The sequence below is a fragment of the Lutra lutra genome, chromosome 2 (genome assembly GCF_902655055.1).
Source record: "Lutra lutra chromosome 2, mLutLut1.2, whole genome shotgun sequence".
In the NCBI taxonomy this organism is placed as follows: Eukaryota; Metazoa; Chordata; class Mammalia; order Carnivora; family Mustelidae; genus Lutra; species Lutra lutra.
Window position 1 is genome coordinate 142420321 of NC_062279.1, and position 22569 is coordinate 142442889.

Below are 22569 nucleotides of genomic sequence, written 5' to 3' on the forward strand. Positions count from 1 at the left end.
CCACCATCCAGATAATGCTGTCTCAGTTTGTTCTGAACATCATCTTCAGGGGCTGAAGCACAGTGTACTTTGACAGCATAAACCCCAGGAATGTCGCTGACCTAGGGTGTTTGGAACATTTAGTGTGCTCTGTTTACTGCCTCAGGTGTCTGACAGATGGATTGTTTTGGAAAGCAGGGGTTTTCTTCAGGGGAAGGAAGCATTTTTTTTCCCAGCTTTTACTCAAGCGATTGAACTATGAATTTTCTTTGTCTCTGGTTTCTAAGTGATACTAGGATTTAGGAGACTTACTCATTGAACTTTTATTTATTTATTTTTTTTTTAAAGATTTTATTTATTTATTTGACAGACAGGGACTACAAGTAGGCAGAGACAGGCAGAGAGAGAGGAGGAAAAAGGCTCCCCACTGAGCAGAGAGTCCGATGTGGGGCTGGATCCCAGGATCCCGGGATCATGACCTGAGCTGAAGGCAGAGGCTTTAACCCACTGAGCCACCCAGGTGCCCTCTCATTGAAGTTTTAAAAAAGCCTTCAGTGTAGCAGGATTTGTACTGAACATTCAGGAATCAAAGATAACAAGAACAGAAATCCCACTTCAAGGGCTCAGGGCTATTCAGGTCAGACAGAGTGCAGGGTGAGCCCACGAGGCTGGTGGTCCAGGCTCTCCTGTTAGGGTCTTTGGGAGGGACTCGAGGTAGATGCCTGTTAGGGCTCTTCATGTCATTGATTGAGATGTTTCATGTCACTCACCCACGGTTACTTTTTAAATTTTTTAAAATACTCAGTTATTTTAGAGAGAGAGAGGGAACATGAGAAGGAGGTGCAGAGGGAGAGGGAGAATCCCAAGTAGACTCCTCACCCAGCACAGACCTGGGGCTCCTTGTGAGATCGACCTGAGCTGAAACACCTTAAACCATTGCACTACCCAGGTGCCCCAACCACAGTTACTTTTATCATCCATATCTTAGAAAAAATCAACCTAGCATTTCTGTTTTAAAGTATATTTTAGGAGTGCCTGGCTGGCTTAGTTGGAAGAGCATGCAACTCTTGATCTCAGGGTCATGAGTTCAAGCCCCATGTTGGGTGTAGAGATTACTCAAACAAATAAATAAAGTATATTTTAATTTTTTCTGGTGGATAATTTGTTTTTGTTGCTTCATAATGTACTAGGATGAAGTAGAATTTTCATGAAAACTGCACATTTTCATGACTACAGCTATGGAAGCCTGCCAGTACCTTTTTCATGAAACAAGTTATTAGTATGTTGTTTTGGCTTTTGAGGCCATTGACCCCAGATTTCAGTGTGCTGTGAAAAAAGCTATGACATCATCTTTATTCTTAGTAAAAATCAAGGCTGCGTGTTGTTTGCTAGAGTAAATACATGAATTACAATTTGAGATTGATGCACATACTTTTTTTTTTCCCTGAAAGGACATACGGTTTATGCTTCAAAACTCAGGTAATCAGCACATTCTTAGCTGTACCTATAATCTGACTCTCAAGAGTTGATTTAAGGATTAGAAAATAAATATGTATAAAGCCTAGTGGGGATTATGGATTGCTAAATAGTGTGAAATTTATTCTTTTTCTAACTTCGTAGAAGTTGGTCACTTTTTCTTTTTTTTTTTAAGTGTTTTTTTTTTTTTTTTTCTTAATTTATTTGACACAGAGAGAGAGATCCAGGAGTAGGCAGAGAGGCAGACAGAGAGAGATGGGGAAGCAGGCTTCCCGCTGAGCAGAGAGCCCGATGTGGGACTCGATCCCAGGACCCTGAGATCATGACCTGAGCTGAAGGCAGAGGCTTAACCCACTGAGCCACCCAGGCACCCATTGGTCACTTTTCTTACAGTGTTTTGAGTCTCTATTTTTCTCTAAAAGTTAGCTCTTTAGTGAAGCCAGTGGTTTTCAACGCATTATCTTTTCATTATGTAAGTGTGTTTAAAATTTCCTTATGATTTCTTCTTCGATCTGTAAGGTATGCTTTTTTGGGCACCTGGGTGACTCAGTGGGTTGGATATCTGACTCTTGGTTTCAGCTCATGTCATGATCTTGGGGTCGTGGGATGAAGCCCCATGTTGGGCTCTGTGCTGGGTGTGGAGCCTCCTTGGGATTCCTTCCCTCTCTCTCTCTAAAAAAAGAAAATGTGCCTTTAAATTTTTAAATATATATACGTATTTGTGTATAAATGTGTATGTATATATAATGTGTATATAAAAATTTAAATTTCTGTTATTAATACGTTTTAATTGCACTATGACCAGAGAAATGGTTTGTATGCTACTGATTCTCTGGAATTTGTTGAGATTTTAAAAATTTCCACCCAGGGGTACCTGGGTGGCTCAGTCAGTTAAGCATCTGCCTTTGGCTTGGGTCATGATCCCACGGTCCTGAGATAGATTCCCACGTCAGGCTCCCTGCTCCGTGGGGAGTCTGCTTCTTCCTCTGCCCCTCTCCCAACTCATTCTCTCAATCTCTCTTGCTCTCATGCTCTCTCAAATAAATAAATAAAATCTTTTTAAAAAATTTAAAAAATTTTGGGACACCTGAGTGGCTCAGTCAATTAAGCATCTGCTCTCGGCTCAGATCATGATCCCAGGGTCCTGGAATCGAGTCCCGCATTGGGCTCCCTGCTCGGTGGGAATCCTGCTTTTCCCTCTCCCTCTGCTTGTGCTCTCTCTCCATCAAATAAATAAAAATCTTAAAAAAAATTTAAAAATTTCCACCCAGATATGAGGTTATTATTTATACATGTTTTTTGTATTCTAGAGAAGAGTATATATTCTTTGTTTTTAGAAAACAGGGAGTTGCAAGGTTCTGTATACTTATGAAGATGTAACTTGTTGATTGTTCTTATTTTCTATTTACTGTTTACGAATCTTTGACTGCTTTGCCTACTAGTAATTGAGCAGTGCTTTAGTTTCTCTTTATGATAACCAATTTATCAGTTTCTGAGTTCCAGCAATTTTTGCTTCATTTGTCTTGAGACCATTTTATAAAACATATATATATTAAAAAAAAATTTTTTTTTTAAGATTTTATTTATCCATCTGACAGACAGAGATCACAAGTAGGTAGAGAGGCAGGCAGAGAGGAGGAGGAAGCAGGCTCGGAGCAGAGAGCCTGATGTGCGGCTCGATCCCAGGACCCTGGGATCATGACCTGAGCTGAAGGCAGAGGCTTTAACCCACTGAGCCACCCAGGTGCCCCTATATATATTTTTAATCTTCCTGTTGTAGTGAGCTTTTTTTCATTAAGTATTGGCTTTTCCATCCCAAATAAATGCTTTTATTTTCCAAGGTCTTTTTGTTTTATATTAACATAGAAACTCCACCTTTCTTTTGGTTGGTATTTGCCTGGTATACCTATTTTCATCCATTTACTTGCGTACTTTTGTATTCTGTTCTTATGTTTTATTGATATATTATCTTTTGGGGGGGATGCTCTAATCAATTGCCTCAAACTTGTGGCCATAAAACAATAAAGTATTCTCTTACAGTTCTGGAGGCCAGAAGTCCAAAATCTGTATGACTGAGCTGACATCATGGTGATGGCTCTGGAGGTTCTTAGAGTTGAATTTGCCCCTTGGCTCTTCTGCCTTCTTATAGCTGCCAGCATTGTTTGGCAGTGGCCACCTCTCTGCAGTCCCTCTGTCCCTGGTCGTACTGCTCTCTGATGAATGTGTAGTCAGATTTCCCTCTTCCTTCTTACTGGCAATTGCATTTAGGTAATCCAGGTAGCCCAGGATAATCTTCTTACCCCAAATCTTTAATTACATTAGCAAAGTCTTTGCCATGTAAAGTAACATTTACAGGCTTCTGGGGTTAGAACTAATATCTCTAATGACCATTATTTAGTGTACCATACTGGTTATAATTTCTGTATTTTTTTTTTTTAAGATTTTATTTATTTATTTGACAGAGAGAAATCACAAGTAGGCAGAGAGGCAGGCAGAGAGAGAGGAGGAAGCAGGCTCCTCGCTGAGGAGAAAGCCCGATGTGGGGCTTGAACCCAGGACCTGGGATCATGACCTGAGCCGAAGGCAGCGGCTTAACCCACTGAGCCACCCAGGCGCCCCTATAATTTCTGTCTTTTAACTGGCATTATATTTATTGTGATTCTGATAAATTTGTACCTTTTCTATCATTTTGCATTTTCTTTCCTTTTTTTTCTTTTTAAGATCTTATTTATTTGAGAGAGAATGAGTAGTGGAGAGGGACAAAAGGAGAGGGAAACAAGTAGACTTTGCGCAGAGCAGGGAGACGGATGCAGGGCTTGATCCCAGCACCCTGAGATCATGACCTCAGCCGGAGATAGATGCTTAACTAACTGTGCCACCCAGTTGCCCCTATATTTTGTTTTCTATTTGTCTTTTTCCCCTTCATGCTTGCCTTTTTATTTATTTATTTAATTAAAAAATTATTTATTTTTTTAAAGATTTAATTTTTCATTTGAGACTGAGAGAGCACAAGCAGGGAGATATGCAGAGGGAGAGTGAGAAGCAGACTCCCTGCTGAGCTGCGAGCTGGACATGAGGCTCTATCCCAGGACCTGGAGATCATGACCTGAGCCAAAGGCAGACACTTAACTGACTGAGCCACCCAGGTTCCCTTACCTTTTTATTTTTTTAAAGATTTTATTTGTTTATTAGAGAGAGCCAGAATGAGCAGGGGGAGGAGCAGAAGGAGAGGGAAAAGAAGACTCCCTGCTGATGAGTGGATCCCATGACCTTGAGATCATGACCTGAGCGGAAATCAAGAATCAGATGCTCAACCCACTGAGCCACCCAGGTGCCCCCACGCTTGCCTTTTTAAACAACTAAGTTTTCTTTTATATTCTCCCCTCTATTGGTTTGGAAATTACATACTGTTTTGTTCTATTTTAGTGGTTGCCCTTGAATTTTACCCTGCATATATGTGACAAAGTCCGCAATTAATACTGTCTTCTTCCACCAAACAAAACAAGAACATTGAAGCACTTCAATTCCAGTTAAACTCAACTATTAAGTTATGTGCTACTGTTGTTGCACAAATACTGTTGTTCAGTATTTTAGTCCAGCCTTTTTTTAAACTCATAAATTGGACATCATCATCTATATACAAAATACATTTTTAGATTTTTTTCCCCCATTTAGCAGTTTCTTGACTCACAGTCCTTATGGCATTTCTGATTTTTCTTCCTAGGATCACTTTTCTTCTTTAGCAGTTCCTTTTCTGCAGGTATGTAGGTGGTACCTTTGTTTTTGTTCATCTGAAGTGACTTTATTTTGCACACATTCTCAAAAGATAGTTCTGGGGTAGAAATCCAGATTGCCAGTTATTTCCTTTTAGCATTTTGAAGGAACTCTATTCCTCTTTTGTTATTTCTGTTACAAGTTTGCCAGTGTCTAATTGTTACGCTTTTGTAGATGCTCTTTTTTTATTCTTGCCTTTGCTATGCTATAGTTTCATTACTGTCTACAAGATGTGTATTTCTCTTTATTTTGGTTGGTATTTGTGGATTCATGTCTTTCAGTTAGGTAAAGTTGTTAGCCATTCTCTCCTTGGATATTATATTGACTCTGACTCTTCATTCTTTTTGTTGTTGTTGTGTAGTTTTTATTTCATAATCATAAACGTAACTCTACAATCCAGCTGCTTGGAGGGGAGTAAGGAAAGCATGGAACCCATAGGACTGCAGTGAGAGCACAGAGATTATAGGGTATTTCAAGCAGATGGGGGTGAAGGGCTGTTCTCCTGAGCTGCAGGATGAGTGGTCTGATAGTAAAGATAAGACACAAGTCAAATTTATTACATTTGTCCACAGTCAGTAATAGTGGTCTTGCTGTTCCTGGACCCAAAGCACTCCATGGCCTCCACGATATTCCTGCTCTCTCTCACCTTGCCAAAGACTGCATGCTTTCCATCTGGCCACTTGGTCTTGGCAGTGCAGACAAAAAACTGGGAACCATTTGGGTTGGGGCCATTTGCCATGGACAAGATCCTAGGACTTGTGTGTTTTGGGATGAAATTCTCATCATCAAATTTCTCCCCATAGTTGGACTGGCCGCCAGTGCCATTATGGCATGTGAAGTCACCACGCTGGCACAAATTCTGGAATAATCCTGTGAAAGCAGGAAACTTTATAGCCACATCCTTTCTCCCCAGTGTACAGAGCACAAAAGTTCTCCACTGTGTTAGGAACTTTGTCTGCAAATAGCTCCAGAGAGATGCAGCTGAAGTGCTTGCCTTTTGGTGAGATGTCAAAGACTATGGTGGAGCTGACAGTGGCTGGTGATGCAAGGAGGCTCTGGGGCAGTGGCGTCAGCAGACTCTTCATTGTTCTTTATTATTTTGGCCTGTAACTCCAGTAAACATGTAGTGGACTTTCTTATTCTATCTCTTTTGGCATGGTTTGTACCTCCTTGTCTCCCTGTGCTGGTCTCTGGGGAATTTTTTCAAATCTTTTAATTTACTTATTCCTCTTCATCTGTGTCAAAGCTCCTATTAATTCATTAGTTGATTTGTAAAGTATTTTTTAAAGTTTTTAAAAAAGATTTTATTTTATTTATTTTTAAAATTTTATTTATTTATTATTTATTTGGCGGAGAGAGGGCACACGCACCATGCAGGAGACAGCATGAGCAGGAGAGAGGGAGAGGCAGACTCCTCTCTGAGCAGGTAGCCCAAGGCTTGGATCTCTAGGATCATGACCCCAGCCACAGGCATATGCTTAATTGACTGAGCCACCCAGGTGCCCCAAGGTTTTCTTTTTCTTTCCTTTTTTTTTTTTTTTTTTGGACAGATCACAAGTAGGCAGAGTCAGGCAGAGAGAGGGAAGCAGGCTCCCTGCTGAGCAGAGAGCCTGATGCGGGGCTGGATCCCAGGACCCTGGGATCATGACCTGAGCCAAAGGCAGAGGCTTTAACCACTGAGCCACCCAGGTGCCCCAAGATTTTATTTTTCATGTAATCTCTACACCCAAGGTGGGCCTTGAACTCACAACCCTGAGATCAGGAGTCACATGCTCCACCAGCTGAGCCAGCCAAGTGCCCTGTAAATAACTTTTTCAACATTTTATTTCTGTAAGTTCTGTTTGGTTTCTTTTTCAGCTCTGCTCATTTTTTATAGTCTCTGAGGCTTGTCATATTGTGGTTAATTTATTTTTTAAACATTTCAGGGGCACCTGGGTGGCTCAATGGGTTGGGCCTCTGCCTTTGGCTTGGGTCGTGATCTCAGGGTCCTGGGATTGAGCCCCGCATTGGGGTCTCTGCTTGGTGAGGAGCCTGCTTCCCCCTCTCTCTCTGCCTGCCTCTCTGCCTACTAGTGATCCCTCCCTCTCTTTGTCAAATAAATAAATAATCTAAAAAAAAAAAAAACCATTTCACACATAGTTATTCTATGTTCTGTATTATAATCCTAGTATCTGAAGCCTTTGAGGGCCCAAGTATATGGTTTATTATTTCTGATGACTGTCACTCGTGAAGATTGTTTTGGGTTTGTGAAATTTTTACTAAGACCTTCTGTTTGGTTGATTTTAACGTGGGGAAAAACCTGAGGATCAACGTTAAGGTTGTTTTTCCTGAAAGGATTGTATTTACTTCTACAGTGAGCGAGGGTCACTGCTCACCTGAGACCATTTCCACCCTCTTGAGAGTTCCAGCTGATTGCCTCTGTTTTTGCCTCCAGCAGTGCTCATTTTTGGTATTTGACCTCTGCTAATGTTACCTGTTGTGAGTGGTTCCCATTTGGAGTTAACTAGTTTCATTGCCGTGGTTTTAGGCCATTTTTTGTTTAGCCCTTGTATTTCTTTATTTCTTATACACAAATAACATTGGTTTTTATGGCAAATCTTATGGAGTGGTAGGGCCTCTCAAATATTTGCCTTACTTGATCTCCAAGTGGTGTTTATTTGTATTGGAAATAGTGGTCATGTGTTGGTTCAAAACTTAGGAAAAGTATATTCAGTATGAGTGATTCTAATGTGCACAGTTTGAGGGTCCGTGGAGTGAGTGAGATGTGATGTTCTTGGTAGAGGAAAGAACCAGCTCTAGCTTGGCCAGCATGTGAACCTTTGATGATAAAGTCATTACTTTGCTCAGTTTCATCATCTATTTTATTATCTATAAAATAACTAGATGACCTTTTTTAAAAAAGATTTTATTTATTTATTTGACAGATCACAAGAGGGGGAAGCAGTGGGGGGGAGCAGGTTCCCTGCTGAGCAGAGAGCCCTTCGAGAGGCTCAATCCCAGGACCCTGGGATCATGACCTGAGCCTAAGGCAGAGGCTTTAATCCACTAAGCCACCCAGGTGCCCCAAGATTTGTTTATTTTTAGAGAGAGAGTGTGTGCGCAAGCACAAAGCCAGAGGGACAGAGAGGGAGACTCTCAAGCAGACTCCACACTGAGCTCATACAACTGGATCTCACAACCCTGAGATTGCCACCTGAGTCAAAAAATCAAGGGCCTGACGCTTAACTGACTGTGCCACCCAGGTGTCCCCTTATTATATTAGTTTAATAAGCATTATTTAAGATCTGTGTTCAGAGCATTGTGTTGGGAATGTCAGAAGATAAGCATTGTAATCGCTCCAGACTTCAGTAAGCTTGCAGTTTAGCGGTTGTTTAAACAGGGACAATACGGGGGCACCTGGGGACTCAGTCATTTGAGGATCCTATTCTTGATTTCCTTCCAGGTTATGATCTCAGGGTTGTGGGATTGAGCCCTGTGTCGGGCTCCCTGCTCAGGGGGCAGTCTGCTTGGTATTCTCTTTCTCTCCCTCTGCCTCTCCCTGTATCCCCCCTACCCCCTACCCTCTCTCTCTCAAATCTTTTTTTTTTTTTTAAATGGGCAATACAGAGCAGTGATGCCATCTGTTAGAGGGACCTCTAGTAAGTAGTGCTGCTGTGTGTCTCTGTGCACATATTAAGGAGGACAGTTAATTAGTGCCATCATAGAATGTTCTGCCAGTGTCCTTTTTTAAGAGATTCAGTCATCTTTAAAGGTGCTGCTTATGATAATAGTTACCATTTATTATGGTTCCTTAATTTATTGCTTACTGTGTACCAAGCACGATACAAAACACTTGACATAAGTTAACTCATTTAATCTTTAATCAAGAAAGTAGATAATGCTACCATTCTCATTTTACAGATGAAGAAACTAAAATACACATAGAGAGAGATGAAGAAGTGTGCCTAAGGATATGTAGCTAGTAAGTGATGACCTGGGACCAGAACCCAGGTGGTCTCACCCTGGGGTCTAAACTCTAATGTGACTTGAACATGTTTATTATAATCAGTTAACATTGGGAGGCTAATGGAATTTTGTTGAAGACCCAAGCCAGATTCATTCTTTCCCTCTTTCCCTCCCCCTCTCCCCTTCCTTCCCTCCCTTCCCTTTTTTAAAAGATTTTATTTATTTGTCAGACAGAGAGAGCGAGCGCATGTGTGAGAGCGAGCGTGAGCACACAAGCGGGGGGGGGGGGGCAGCAGGCAGAGGGAGAAGCAGGCTTCTGGAGGAGCTGGATGAGCTAGGAGCCCTTTCCTTTGCCAGACTCAATCCCAGGATCCTGGGATGAAGACCTGAGCTGAAGGCAGACACTCAACCTAGGCATCTCCCAAGCTAGATTCTTTCTGTGCCAATCTGTATCACATGGATTTTGGAAATATAAAAAGGATAGAGTACATTAAAGTTCAAACTAAATTTGTTTAGTCAAACAGATGGTTTGGTTGGTTTAATTTTAGGTGCCTCGCCCTAAATTGTTTTCAAAACCACACCCAAGTCAGTTTCAGTAAGCTACACTTATTAGGGATTGAGTTAAAGTGAGAAATCTCAGTTAACTAAACTACATGTGTTGATACAGGTGGAATGCATTAATTATTTTGTTGTTAAAATATAAAAAGGTAAAATAAGTTTTATAATGGGATATTATTTTTAATTAATAAGTTTATAATAGGATGCTATTTTTAATTAAAATAGTGTATTTTAACTTTAAGTTGGTTAAACCTAATGTTTTTGAAGTTTTTGAAGTGAAATTTTCATTTATTTATTTATTTATGTGACAGAGACATAGCTCTAGAGAGAGAACACAAGCCCAGGGAGTGTGAGAGGAGAAGCAGCTTTTGGCCAAGTAAGGAGCCCGAAGTGGGCCTGGATCCCAGGACCCTGGGATCATGACCTGAGCCAAAGGCAGACGCCCAACATCTGAGCCACCCAGGAACCCCTGAAGTGAAATTTTTAGCATGTTACTTTTATACTCCATCAGACATTAGATAATTAAAATATTTCCTATTGACAGGGTATCCACTGTGTGTCAGACATTGTGCGAGATATTTTACTTTTATTATTTCTAATTGCCCCCAAATCCTTGGAACGTATGACTTGAGAGAAAACTGAGTTGCAGGTCAGACTGTGTAGTTTGTGGGGAAGCAGTGAGGTGCTGCTGGCTCAAAGCTGAACCAAGCACCAGCGGGCCTGTTGGGGAGTGAAGAACCACACCTCTGTGTCTCTGGGGAGAGATGGTTAGTGGTGATGAGGTAACTGGAAAATGTAATTCATGAAAATTAATTCCAGATGGGTTAAGGATGAATGTTTAAAACTGTAGAGACTGTGGGGAAAAGCAAAATAGAATGTTTATCAGAGAGAATTCCTGAAAACTTTCTTGGAACATTTTATGACGCATGCCTGAGAAGGAATGAGAACTGTCTCTTGAAGAGCAGAAGATCTCAGAGGAAAAGTTGGCAGAACTAAATATGCAAAATATTAAAATATTTGCTCACTGAAAAATAAAATTGCAGAAGGTAATAGTCTGGGGGATCAAATATGACAAAAGTTCACTAGGTATACCACTTTTTTAATTTGTAAGAATAACTACATCAGGATTTTTTTAGTAGATAGACGGACCAAGAAAGTTGGAGATGTAAATAAACACTTGAAAACCATTTGTCCTTACCTGCTAATCAGAAATGACAAAGCAGCCACTTCCGATCTACCAGAGCAGGAAAATGTTAGTGATAACTTTGTTTCTTTCTCAGAGCATGTGAACCAGAAAGGAAGTGAAGCTTTATATTTAGTTCTAACCTATTTGGGGGTTTCTTTTACCGTGTACTTTTTTTCTAGCCGCAGGCTTATCTTTTCAGCATTTACTCTAAAGAGTATTAGCTCTTTCACTCCTTCCTTAAGCAACTGTGTTTCCAGCCCCCACCCTAGGCAAGGCCTTGCAGCTAGGATTTTCTAAAGGGGTCACATTTTCTGGGATATTTATTTTATTTGCAATGTTGCAATTATTTGAGAATGCTTTGCATTTTTATTGGTTTGTTAAAACATGCTGTATGGGGCGCCTGGGTGGCTCAGTGGGTTAAGCCTCTGCCTTTGGCTCAGGTCATGATCTCAGGGTCCTGGGATCGAGCCCCACATCGGGCTCTCTGCTCAGCAGGGAGCCTGCTTCCTCCTCTCTCTCTCTGCCTGCCTCTCTGCCTACTGTGATCTCTCTCTCTGTCAAATAAATAAATAAAATCTTTAAAAAAAAAAACATGCTGTAGTTTTTCAGAAGTGTTCTGAGCTGTTGTGTGGAAATAATTTTGAAGTACAGTATGTCTTGCTTTTGAGACCTGAATAGGTCCAGTTACAAGAGTTTGAAGGTAGAAGCAGGGAGACAGGACTAGCGGAAGATTAAGAGTCCTGTTTTGGGCAAGTTAGGTTGTGGTTGTTGTTGTTGTTGTTGTTGTTGTTGTTGTTGTTGTTGTTTTTGAAGATTTTATTTATTTGACAGAGATCACAAGTAGGCAGAGAGGCAGGCAGAAAGAGAGGAGGAAGCAGGCTCCCCGCAGAGCAGAGAGCCCGATTTGGTGCTGGATCCCAGGACCCTGGGATCATGACCCGAGCTGAAGGCAGAGGCTTTAACCCACTGAGCCACCCAGGTGCCCCTTGGGCAAGTTAGGTTTGAGTGGACCTTTGGTATCTTTGCTTCTTTACCAAAATGTAAATGAAATATTTTAATGCTTAAAGAAAATGATGATTAATTTTGTTTTATCCCTCTCTCCCAGGTCCAAGCAGATGCCAGCCTTCACTCTTGGCTTTGGCTCTAGCTGTCCCTCTGCCTGCAGGGGGTGGATGCCCATACTACCTGTATTGTCACTTTCCCCAGAGCCTCCCTCCACCCTCCTACTTATTGATGCCACTTGCCTCCCCACCTCCTTGTGCGTCTAGTCCCCTACCCATTGCCCTTCTTGCTGCCGATGCACTGTGTGATTTACTGATTTCTCATGCTGACTGCCAGGCTCCTCTGCCAGGACCTGTCACTTATGTTTGCAGGCTAAGTGCTGAGCTTTTTAGATTTTGGATTGTCCCCTCTACTGCAGTAGTGTCATGTCTTTTGAAATGGCACCGTTTTGAAAAGTCAAAACGAATGAATGTATGTAATTTGAAACATAATTTTCCTTTGTCTAAATTTATTTTTTGACCTTTTTTTGGTTTATGGTTATTAAGACTTTTTCATAATTTCCCCTTTAAGGTATCATCTGGGATTTTTAAATACTTCAGAGATTATTTGGATATTAACATAGTGCTAGTGATATTGAGAAATAAATTATGTATGTGAGAAATTGTTTTTTAATGTATTTTTGAAACTAGTTGGAGTTGTGAAGAGATATATTCAGTTATTTGTCATAAGCAATACAAATCCTATGGGCAAGAAGTGGTTGGGTGCTGTGGCGTGCTCGTAGGCCTGGCTGGGGTCCCTAGGCCACTCCTGTTGCACCTTTCATCTCCTGGTGGCATTTATCCCTTCTCAGTGACCACCTGATATACAAATCCCCTGCTGTTTTTTTTTTTTTTAAGATTTTATTTATTTATTTGATAAACAAAGATCACAGTAGGCAGAGAGGCAGGCGGAGAGAGCGGGGGAAGCAGGCTCCCTGCTGAGCAGAGAGCACTATGTGGGGCTGGATCCCAGGACCCTGGGATCATGACCTGAGCCGGAGGCAGAGGCTTTAACCCACTGAGCCACCCAGCACCCCCCCCCCCCCCACCTTTCTGGTCTCTAACTCTCATCACTTTCTTTTTTCTTTTTTTTTTTTTTTTTATTAAAGATTTTATTTATTTGACAGACAGAGATCACAAGAGAGGCAGAGAGGCAGGCAGAGAGAGAGAGGGAGGGGGGAAGCAGGCTCCCTGCTGAGCAGAGAGCCCAATAATGGGGCTCGATCCCGACCTGAGCTGAAGGCAGAGGCTTAACCCACTGAGCCACCCAGGTGCCCCAGTGGTATATTTTTAATATATATATTTTAAATTTTTCTTTTTTTAATAAAATTTTTCTTTTTTAATAAAAATTTCTTAAACTTAAAAAATACATATGTATGAACAATAAAGACTCTTATGGCCATCTTTGTCTTCCCTCTGCCCAGAACCTTCTCACTTCTAAAAAGGAAGCCGCCATTTTAAGTTTCTTGTATATTCTTTCATTTCTTTATGCAAATACAAATATTTTTCTTATCACTGCTCTTTTCCCCTAAAAGGCACTGTCTATATGTCATTCTTCATATTTTGCTTATATATCCTTATTTTTGTGAAAACAATCTTCTAAAAACTTGTGTGCTCATAATTACTTGGTGGCATAAAGGGGTTTCATTCCCTATCAGCTGGCATAATTACTTTTCAGAGAGTATACCTTTGGCAGAATTTTACTTATGCTTGTGATTTTAAATACTTCCTGACTAGCTCCAAAGAGGACAATCTGGCCTTGTTTTCAGAAGTCCCAGAGTTAATAAAGTAGCTCATAGCTCGACCTTTGCGTGTGCGGAATATCTATGTCTTAGCACGCTCAGCACTAGTGTCCTTCTCAGTCTGTTAGCCCTGGGTGACTATTATCTTCAAAGCTTGCTTTTATCATTTGTCTTCTATGGGAACCAATTACTTCAGTAATAGGAACATTTAGTCACCGACCATTAAATTCTGAAAAAGCTGTTTGTTTTTGTGGTCAGTATTTTTTAATTTCCCTTACTTATAACCCTGCCAAACATCCCCACCTCCTCCCTCCCCCCAGAAAAATAAGCAGAAATCCAACTCAGACCCTTTAGCAAGCCGCACTTTATGGAATGAAATTCAGGGAGTTTTGTTTCAGTAAAACAGCAAGTTTTGAAAGCCTCCATGACTTCAGTAAAAATATAATGAAAAATAAAAATTGTATAGTAATTGAAGGACAGGAATGGTATCATGAAGGAGCAAAAATAGAGAACGTGGTTGGCACTGTCAGAGGATAAAGTTGACTTTTACTCTTGGTTTTGTGTGGTGGTTCAGGGCATGTGGCTTAGAACGTGTGGATCGGGAATTGCAGTGGAGACTGTCCTATGGAATGGCTGTTACTTGTTAAATTGTGAGGCACAGTATATAAAATTACTCCTCCCACATTCCTTTTTTAAAATCTGAAGTGCAGTTTCCTTTGTGGAATTTCTTCTTGAAAAGCACTTGTTTGGGACTCTTGATCTCGGGGTTGTGAGTTCAAGCCCCACACTGGGAGTAGAGATTACTTAAAAATAAAATCTTTTTTGTTTTTTTAAGATTTTATGTATTTATTTATTTGACAGAGATCACAAGTAGGCAGAGAGAGAGAAAGGGAAGCAGGCTCCCTGCCAAGCAGAGAACCTGATGCGGGGCTCAATCCCAGGACCCTGGGATCATGACCTGAGCCGAAGGCAGAGGCTTTAACTCATTGAGCCGACCAGACGCTCCTTAAAAATAAAATCTTTTAAAAAAAGAAAGAGTAGCACCTGTTTGAGAGGAAACTGACTGATATGAGCTCACGAGCCACCTGTAAGTACTGGATGTCACTATATTTCTTCTGTACAGAAGCGAATTTTGTGAAATTAGTCATGAAGAATGATTTTTGTCTTTCTTCACCATTCTTCCACTTCACAGATCTTTATTGAGGGCCTGTTAGGTGCTAAATGGTGGGGAGAGGGCTCTGCGCTTCCTGCCCTTGGCCAGTGCCCCCTTCCGACTTCTTGTGTGGCAATTGAGGGATGAGCTTGGCACTTGGAGCTAGTGGCCTTGGGCCTACGGCCTGACTTGGCCCTTTATTTATTTTGAGACCTCAGGAACTTAAAACTGAGTCAACTTTTCACCTGCAAAGGGGGAACTGTCACAGAATTGTTAACCTGGACTAATTTGGGTACAAACATGGTGCCTTGCAGGGCCTTTGTCACACTCCTCTGAATTCCTGTATGGGGCTCTCTTCTGGTTCCCTTGCGCTGGCTAGATGTCTCCTTCTCCCCTGGATCGGGAAGCATTAGGTGTGGAGTTTGGGAGTGACAGATGTGATGATTGTAATTACAATGATGATTTCTCCTTTTCTCCCCGCAGTGCTCTTGGCTACGTTGTCTCTTTGATTCATTAGGTTAGGGAGATATTTTTACTTTATGAATGAAGACTTCGTCCTTGTTGAAGTCATACAGCGGAAGGAGTGGGACTAATCACTGATGCTAAGCCCAGTGGTCTGTCTGCTGTGCAGTATTGACCCTGGGACTGGAAGGTCCTTTCAGCGCAGGAAGACCGCTTAATGAGAAGCAATTACGACAACAGTCTCCAAATCAGAGTTTTATTTTCAGATTTTTGTTTTTCCACTTATGGCTGTGCGTCCTTAAGCGACTGATTTCTCTATAATAGTACACCATAGAATTGATTAACCCCTAACTGTAGGGGTGCCTGGGTGGCTCAGGTCATGATCCTGGGGTCCTGAGACCGAGCCTCATTTTGGGCTCCCTGCTCCGTGAAGAGTCTGCTTCTCCCTCTGCCTCTGTCCTGTCTCCCCTTCCCACCCCAGCTTGTGCTCTCAATAAATAAATAAGAAATTTTTAAAAAGGAAGCAGCTCTGCTTAAAAGGACAACATCAGGTATATGACTATTTGTAAATACTGAATAAACTGAGGAGGTTATAGGCTGGGGACTTGTTAACGAACCATCACGTCAGGGAGAGAGGAAGAAAGAGGACCCACCCAGATCATCATTTCCTGATTAGAAGGAGTGTGAGTGTGGGTGACAAAGCTGGGAATCATCGCTTTGACTAAATTTTATTTTTTATTTTTTCTCTCTTTCCTGATTTGACCCATGCTAGGACATGAGGTGAGGAGTGGTGTGTCAGAAACTGCTGACAGTTTCTGTCTGCATGGTTAGGGGCAGACACTGGAGCGAGGCTGCTGGAGTTCCTGTGCAGCAACTTCATGCTGGCTGCTCAGCTGCTTTGTGCCTCAGCTACCTTATCTGTGGGGAATAATGAGTTAATACATATACAATTTACTTATGTATTTGCTTAATACATATACATTTACTTACTAAAAAATTTATTAGGACATACATGCATGCAAGAGGGGGAAGGGGCAGAGGGAAAGTGAGACAAGCAGATTCCCTTGGAGAGCCCCCCTCAACGCAGGACTCGATCCCAGGACCCTGAGGTCATGACCCCAATCCAAGAGTCAGATGCTCAGCTAACTGAGCCACCCAGGCGCCCCCACCATTGAGATTTAAATCACTGACCACATAGTAAGCAGTGATTATCTTAAAGGGGCCTTTTGAGCAGTTTCATCTGCGAGAGAACATCCGGAGACACAGGAATAGAAATGATCCGATCAGAGTAATTAAAGGCTTTCACTTAACTTTGAGATCCCAAGTAAGGCATAGCAGTCTTCTGTGAAGAAGATTCTGTGAAGAAGATTCTTAAACATCAGGTGGGTGTTTGTACCTCAGGGGAAGTGGAGAACGAGGCTAGTAATGTGAGCAGTGAGGGTATAACTCACTGTGGCTGTGTTTTGTTTCATGTAGGAGAGCTCCAGGGTTGGGCCCCCTCCTGCCAGTAGGTATTAGGGATTCCTCTTTCGTTGACGGGCATAGCAACCCAGTTGCTTGAAGTCCCTCATGAATTTCTGGCTACAGTTTTTTCATGTCTCTTGCTTTCCCACCTGAGGCGCTGGACAGGGTGTGGACTGTGTGCAGCGCCATTCCCAGTCCTTTGCCTGAGCTTAGCCATCAGTGTCAGCTCTTCCTGTTTAAAAGCTTGTCACTCTCTCCAGCAAAGACTCCACATTTTTAAAAACGTTTACCCCCAGTTTTATTGAGATATAATTGACAAAATTGTAATATATTTAAAGTGTGCAATCTGATGATTCTCACAATCAAGTTAACACGTCCATCACTTCTCATAACTACAATTTTTTGTTTTTGTTTTGTTTTGGGTGAGTCTGCCATTTATTTCATTGAGTGTGTGCTGATGAGGCGGTTTAATTCTGGGTGGAAACCTCATGGAGCCCTTCCAGAGAAGTTAGGATGTCCCTTGTAGTGGGTAGCCTACTGCAGGAACAAAGTGTCTCTTGAGTCCCTACTCTCCCAGGGGTCGTGTACAAAAATGAGTTAAAGGCTGAGTGTCTCTCTTCTCGTGGGCCCACAGACTAGAGATGGAGTGAGTGTAACAGATGTCTGGTCCTGTTTGAAAATGGCTGATGAGAGGTCAGAGTAAAGTACCTCAGGGCACGGGAGGCCAACGCCAAGCTCAGGGGCTTGGGGACTCTTCACAGAGCAGGGCAGATTTGAGTTGGATCTTGAGAACGAGCAGGCCTGAAAGGTTTGAGAGAGAGAACATTTCAGGTGGGTCATTGAAAGCTCCTTGAGTACGTTCCTGCTGGGTGCCAGGGAGCAAGTGTGAAAGCAGGGACGTTGACCACTCGCTCACTGTGCTGGCTCTCCTGCTCTCTATACAACTCCATAGGTGTTCGGTCACCAGGGGACTGCTGCCTGCTCTGTGCCACCTGGAAGCAACCACTTAGCTCTACAAGCATCTCCTGTGAAGCCTTCCGGACAGGCCTTGGGCCCGCCCTGACAAAGTATCATAGCCTGGGGGGTGCGTACAGCAAAAATTCATTGCGTCTCAGTTCTGGAGACCAAAAATGCAAGATCAGGGTGTCGGTAGGGTCGGTTCTTTCTGAGGCTATGATGATTAATCTGTTCCAGGCCTTTCCACCAGCTGCTGGCAGTTTTCTGGTGATGACTGGTGTTCATTGGCTTGTAGATGCATCACCTCAGCGGACCTCTGCCTTCATCTTCACATGGTGTTCCCCGTGTATTTATGTCTGTATCTGAATGTCCTCTTTTTATAAGGACACCAGTCATATTGGATGAGGGGCCCATACTGTCCCAGTATGACCTCATTTTAACTAATTACATTTGTTGTGATCCTGTTTCCAAATACGATGCATTTTGGGGGAGCACAGTTCAACCCATAACACCCTTACTCTGCTCTTTCTGCCTCCCACCATCAGACACTTGTCCCTGCTGATGTAAGTGGGTTTCTGTTATGGCAGCACGACTGTTTGATTACATTTCTTTGTCTGTCATCTACTCATTTTGCAACTTTTTATCTCCAGTGCCTTACACAGAATGGGGAAAGTAGCAGTAGTGGAGATCTGTTAAGCACCAGGAAGTAACAGAAGTCAAGGAAGGTAGTACAGAGGTCTCTTCTTTTCTTGTTTTCCTATTGACTCCAAAGGCTGTCTGGATTGGGTATCAGGTGGCCAAGGAGACCAGCAGAAACGACCACTTTTATGATTTTTGATACCTTCTGATTTATTTTCTTTACAGCAGTAATTCATTATCACCTGGCAGTCATTATGGTTTCTGAGAAATGTTTTCTTTTCTTTTTTTTTTTTTTTTAAAGATTTTATTTATTTATTTGACAAACAGAATACGAGTAGGCAGAGCAGCAGGCAGAGGGAGAGGGAGAAGCAGGCTCCCCCCTGAGAAGGGAGCCCGGTGTGGGACTTAGTCCCAGGACCCTGGGATCATGACCTGAGCTGAAGGCAGCTGCTCAACCTGGGAGCCACCCAGGCACTCCCTCTGAGAAATGTTTTAAGAATATTTAGAAACCAATATGACCCTCTGGGTCTTCTAGCAGACACTTGATCCAGAGAATTTTGTTAATGGCAACTTTCTTGTTTGGTTTAAGTGTCCTGCCTTTAGGGATTCAGCAATAAGACAAGTGAAGGTCAGAATAGTTAGCCATTAGCAAAATGTCTGTGCTGGAAGGGAGATGCAAAGAAATAATCGAATGTGCCCACAAGCCTTAGAATGAGCTCATGGATATTTTAGAGAAACAAAAATTTGTCTAGTTTCTGATCTAAAGTTTAGTTACATGTTGGGATGGATCATCTTGGGGCTAGAATAACTTTGGTAAGAAAGAATATTCCAGGGCACACTTTGTTATTTCCAGATCAGTAAATAACATACAAGGCCCAGTGGTGTCTTGTGGGACATTAGACAAGGGATGTTGATGTTAAAATATCCTTTCATCCCTTTATCAGTGGTTTCTTTGTGAAAGAGCTTGCTGAAATGCGTCCATCTGAAGGCAGGCAGAGAGCAGCTTATGTAAGGTCTTGAGGTACTTTATTCCAAGAACAGGGAAAATTATGGAGCCTTTCAGACAATACAGAATAGACAAAATTTATATGCAAACAATGAATCGTGGACCACTACATCAAAAACTAATGGTGTACTGTATGGTGACTAACATAATAAAAAAAATAGAGTACTGTGGTGAATCCTGCTTTATCCTTCCTCCAGCTTCAACATTATTAGTGTGTGGCCCGTCTTGTTTATTTTGTGTAACCTGTACTCTCCCTTCCCCCAGAGAAGCTGTAGGCAAATTCTAGATACTCTTTCATCTACAACTATTTCTCTATGTATCTTATATGTCTAATATAAACATAATAATATCACACCTAAAACTTTTAATAATAATTCCCTAATGCCTTCCAGGTCTGGTTGGTGTTCAAATGTCTAACTGTCTCAAATGTTATTTTTAGATTTAGATCAGGATTCAGCTAAGTTATTAGCCATCAGGCTTTTTAAAAAATTTTTTATTTATTTATTTGACAGAGACAGTGAGAGAGGGAGCACAAACAGGGGGGGTGGGAGAGGGAGAAGCAGGCCTCCCACTGAGCAGGGAGCCTGACGCAGGGCTTGATCCCAGAACCCTGGGATCATGACCTGAGCCAAAGGCAGACGCTTAACAACTGAGCCACCCAGGCACCCCTAGCCATCAGGTTTTAAGCAGGGGAGTGAGTGCTGACATTAGGCGTAATTTTGAAACTCCCTGGTCTCTCTGGGAGAATGGCTTGGTGTGGGGGGTTGTTGGGGGACAAGGTAGAGAAACAAATTAGGAGGCTGTTGTGTGTCCAGGAGTGACGTGGGCACGGTCGGGTGTGGGCTCTCATGTGGACAGGCCAAGGTTGGTTGTCAGGGTGTCAGGGTTCACCAGACTTTTGGGTTCTGTTGAGTGTATGTGTTTATTTGAAAGGATTGTTCCCGGAGATTCCTTTGATTTAGGTAGCGACATATTAAGATTAGTGAAATCTTAAAATTCTTATACAGGTAAAATGATAGCAGCTTGCTAGAATATCGAGATAGAGAAACACTGATCTGCACTTTTCTTTAATCAGTTTGTTCAGCTTTAGTACAGTTAGCCATTGTATTATCTTGTCTGTGTGATTGTAATTATAGTAGTGATAGGATTACTGAAAAGATTAGGGAATTTTATAGTTTTTCACTTAAATGTTGTTATAATCTTTTATGTATGTCATATCAAAAATCTTTTTTCTTTTTTTTTAAAGATTTTATTTATTTATTTGACAGAGATCACAAGTAGGCAGGCAGAGGGGGAGGAGGAAGCAGGCTTCCTGCTGAGCAGAGAGCCCGACACGGGGCTCAATCCCAGGACCCCTAGACCTTGACCCAAGCTGAAGGTAGAGGCCCAACCTACTGAGCCATCCAGGCGTCCTGCCAAAAATCTTTATAGCTTCATAATACTGCATTGAGCAGATTTTAATATTGATTTTGTGACCAAATATTGGTCACAATAGTATTGACTTGTATACTGTTAGATGTTAACAGGTGGGCATTTCAGTTATTGTTTTAAGAGATTTATAGAGAGCCCGAGCAAGCGTCGGGGGAGGGGCAGAGAGGGAGAGATCGAGTCTCTAGCCGGCTCCCTACAGAGTGTGGAGCTTGAAGCAGGGCTCAGTCTCTGGCCCTCTAGGTCATGACCTGAGCTGAAATCAAGACCTGGATGCCTGGCTGTGCCACCCAGTTGCCCTAATACCTTTTAAAATTTTTAAAATACTCTAATGTTGCCAGAAATTTTTTTTGAATCTGCATTTTCCCATTTTTTTTCAAAAAATTGGATTAAGTAATAACTTACTTATAGAGATCTTTCTAGAAAACTTGGCTGCCTTAACATGCTCTTAAAAACTAGGTTAATGAAACCTGAAGGCGTAACTGACAAAAACTAAGTACAGTTTTGTGCTTTAACAATAGAATGATGTTTTTTCTTGATCACTGGGCTCAGAATATGTGTACTTTGATTTAAGTGTATAGACTTCTTTTTTTTTTTTTAAGATATTTATTTATTTATTTATTTGACAGAGAGAGATCACAAGTAGACAGAGAGGTAGGCAGAGAGAGAGAGAGAGAGAGAGAGGGAAGCAGGCTCCCTGCTGAGCAGAGAGCCCGACTCGGGACTCGATCCCAGGACCCTGAGATCATGACCTGAGCCGAAGGCAGCGGCTTAACCCACTGAGCCACCCAGGCGCCTCTAAGTGTATAGACTTCTTATTGAAGGAAGGAACACGTGCGTATCTAGACTGCAGTCCTCATCTGACACATTCACACAGCAGCTCCTCACAAAAAGAGCAATCTCTGCCTTATCTCACTTTTCAAAGAGCTCGTGCATCAGCTCTGGGACAAGAAGAGGGTGTTCCCGGGTCCATACTCTCTGGTGAGAATGGCTTCAGATTGGCCTCGTTTAGTGATAGAGAAATAACAGTACTGTGTGTTCTTCCCCTTTTCTTGTTTCTGAAACACTGAAGTAGAGTCTTTGTGTTATTGGCTCATGATGTTCAGCTTCATTTCCCTCTGATGAAGCAATGTCAGACAACCTTTGTTTTGTTTTTTGCATCATTCTTTAAGAACAAACTAGGTTAAAGTGAACAAATTAAACTGCAAATTTAGAGGATACATGTAGAGAAGAGTAAGTTTTAAAGACTACATCCAGGTCCTTGGTTTATTTATTCTGTGTTGACTTTTAGTCCCTAATTGTTTTCATACTTTCAGTCCTTAAAATAGTGTTACTTTAAGCATACTGTTAGTTCTGTCATATCTTTAGGTTTCAGAAGAGCAATATCCAGATTGATCTGTCTTAAAAAGAAGGGGGGGGGGAGTTTCCTCCAACTGATTCTTTGACTGTTGGTACCATAAGATATTTTTTAAATGAACTCTTCTTTAAAGCCTTGCGTTCCCATTGTGGTCCAAGTTCAGTGACACCGGTATGACTTGGGAGCTCCTGAGAGATGCAGAATTTCAGGCTCTTGATTTCCTCCCTTCCCATCCATTTGGGGCCATTGTACCCCCGCACTGCAGCTTTTTCCTGGCCCCCTGTCCTCCTCACTATTTGCAGTGTGGCTTAGAAGTTAAGAACCTGCCAAGTGGCCTGCAGTTTGAATCCTAGTCCTGCTGCTTCCTAGCCGAGTGACCTGAGTTCCCTCATCCGTGAAGTGA

At 42.0% G+C, this 22569-nt stretch overlaps 1 protein-coding gene and 1 pseudogene across 9 annotated transcripts in view; one reads left to right on the forward strand and one right to left on the reverse strand.

The window, feature by feature from the left end:
• The window catches only part of ADD1 (adducin 1), an 88975-nt gene that overhangs the window by 18156 nt on the left and 48250 nt on the right, over window positions 1–22569 (forward strand). The gene's annotated exons all lie outside the window — the stretch shown is intronic.
• On the reverse strand, window positions 5786–6314 carry LOC125094146 (peptidyl-prolyl cis-trans isomerase A-like; annotated as a pseudogene).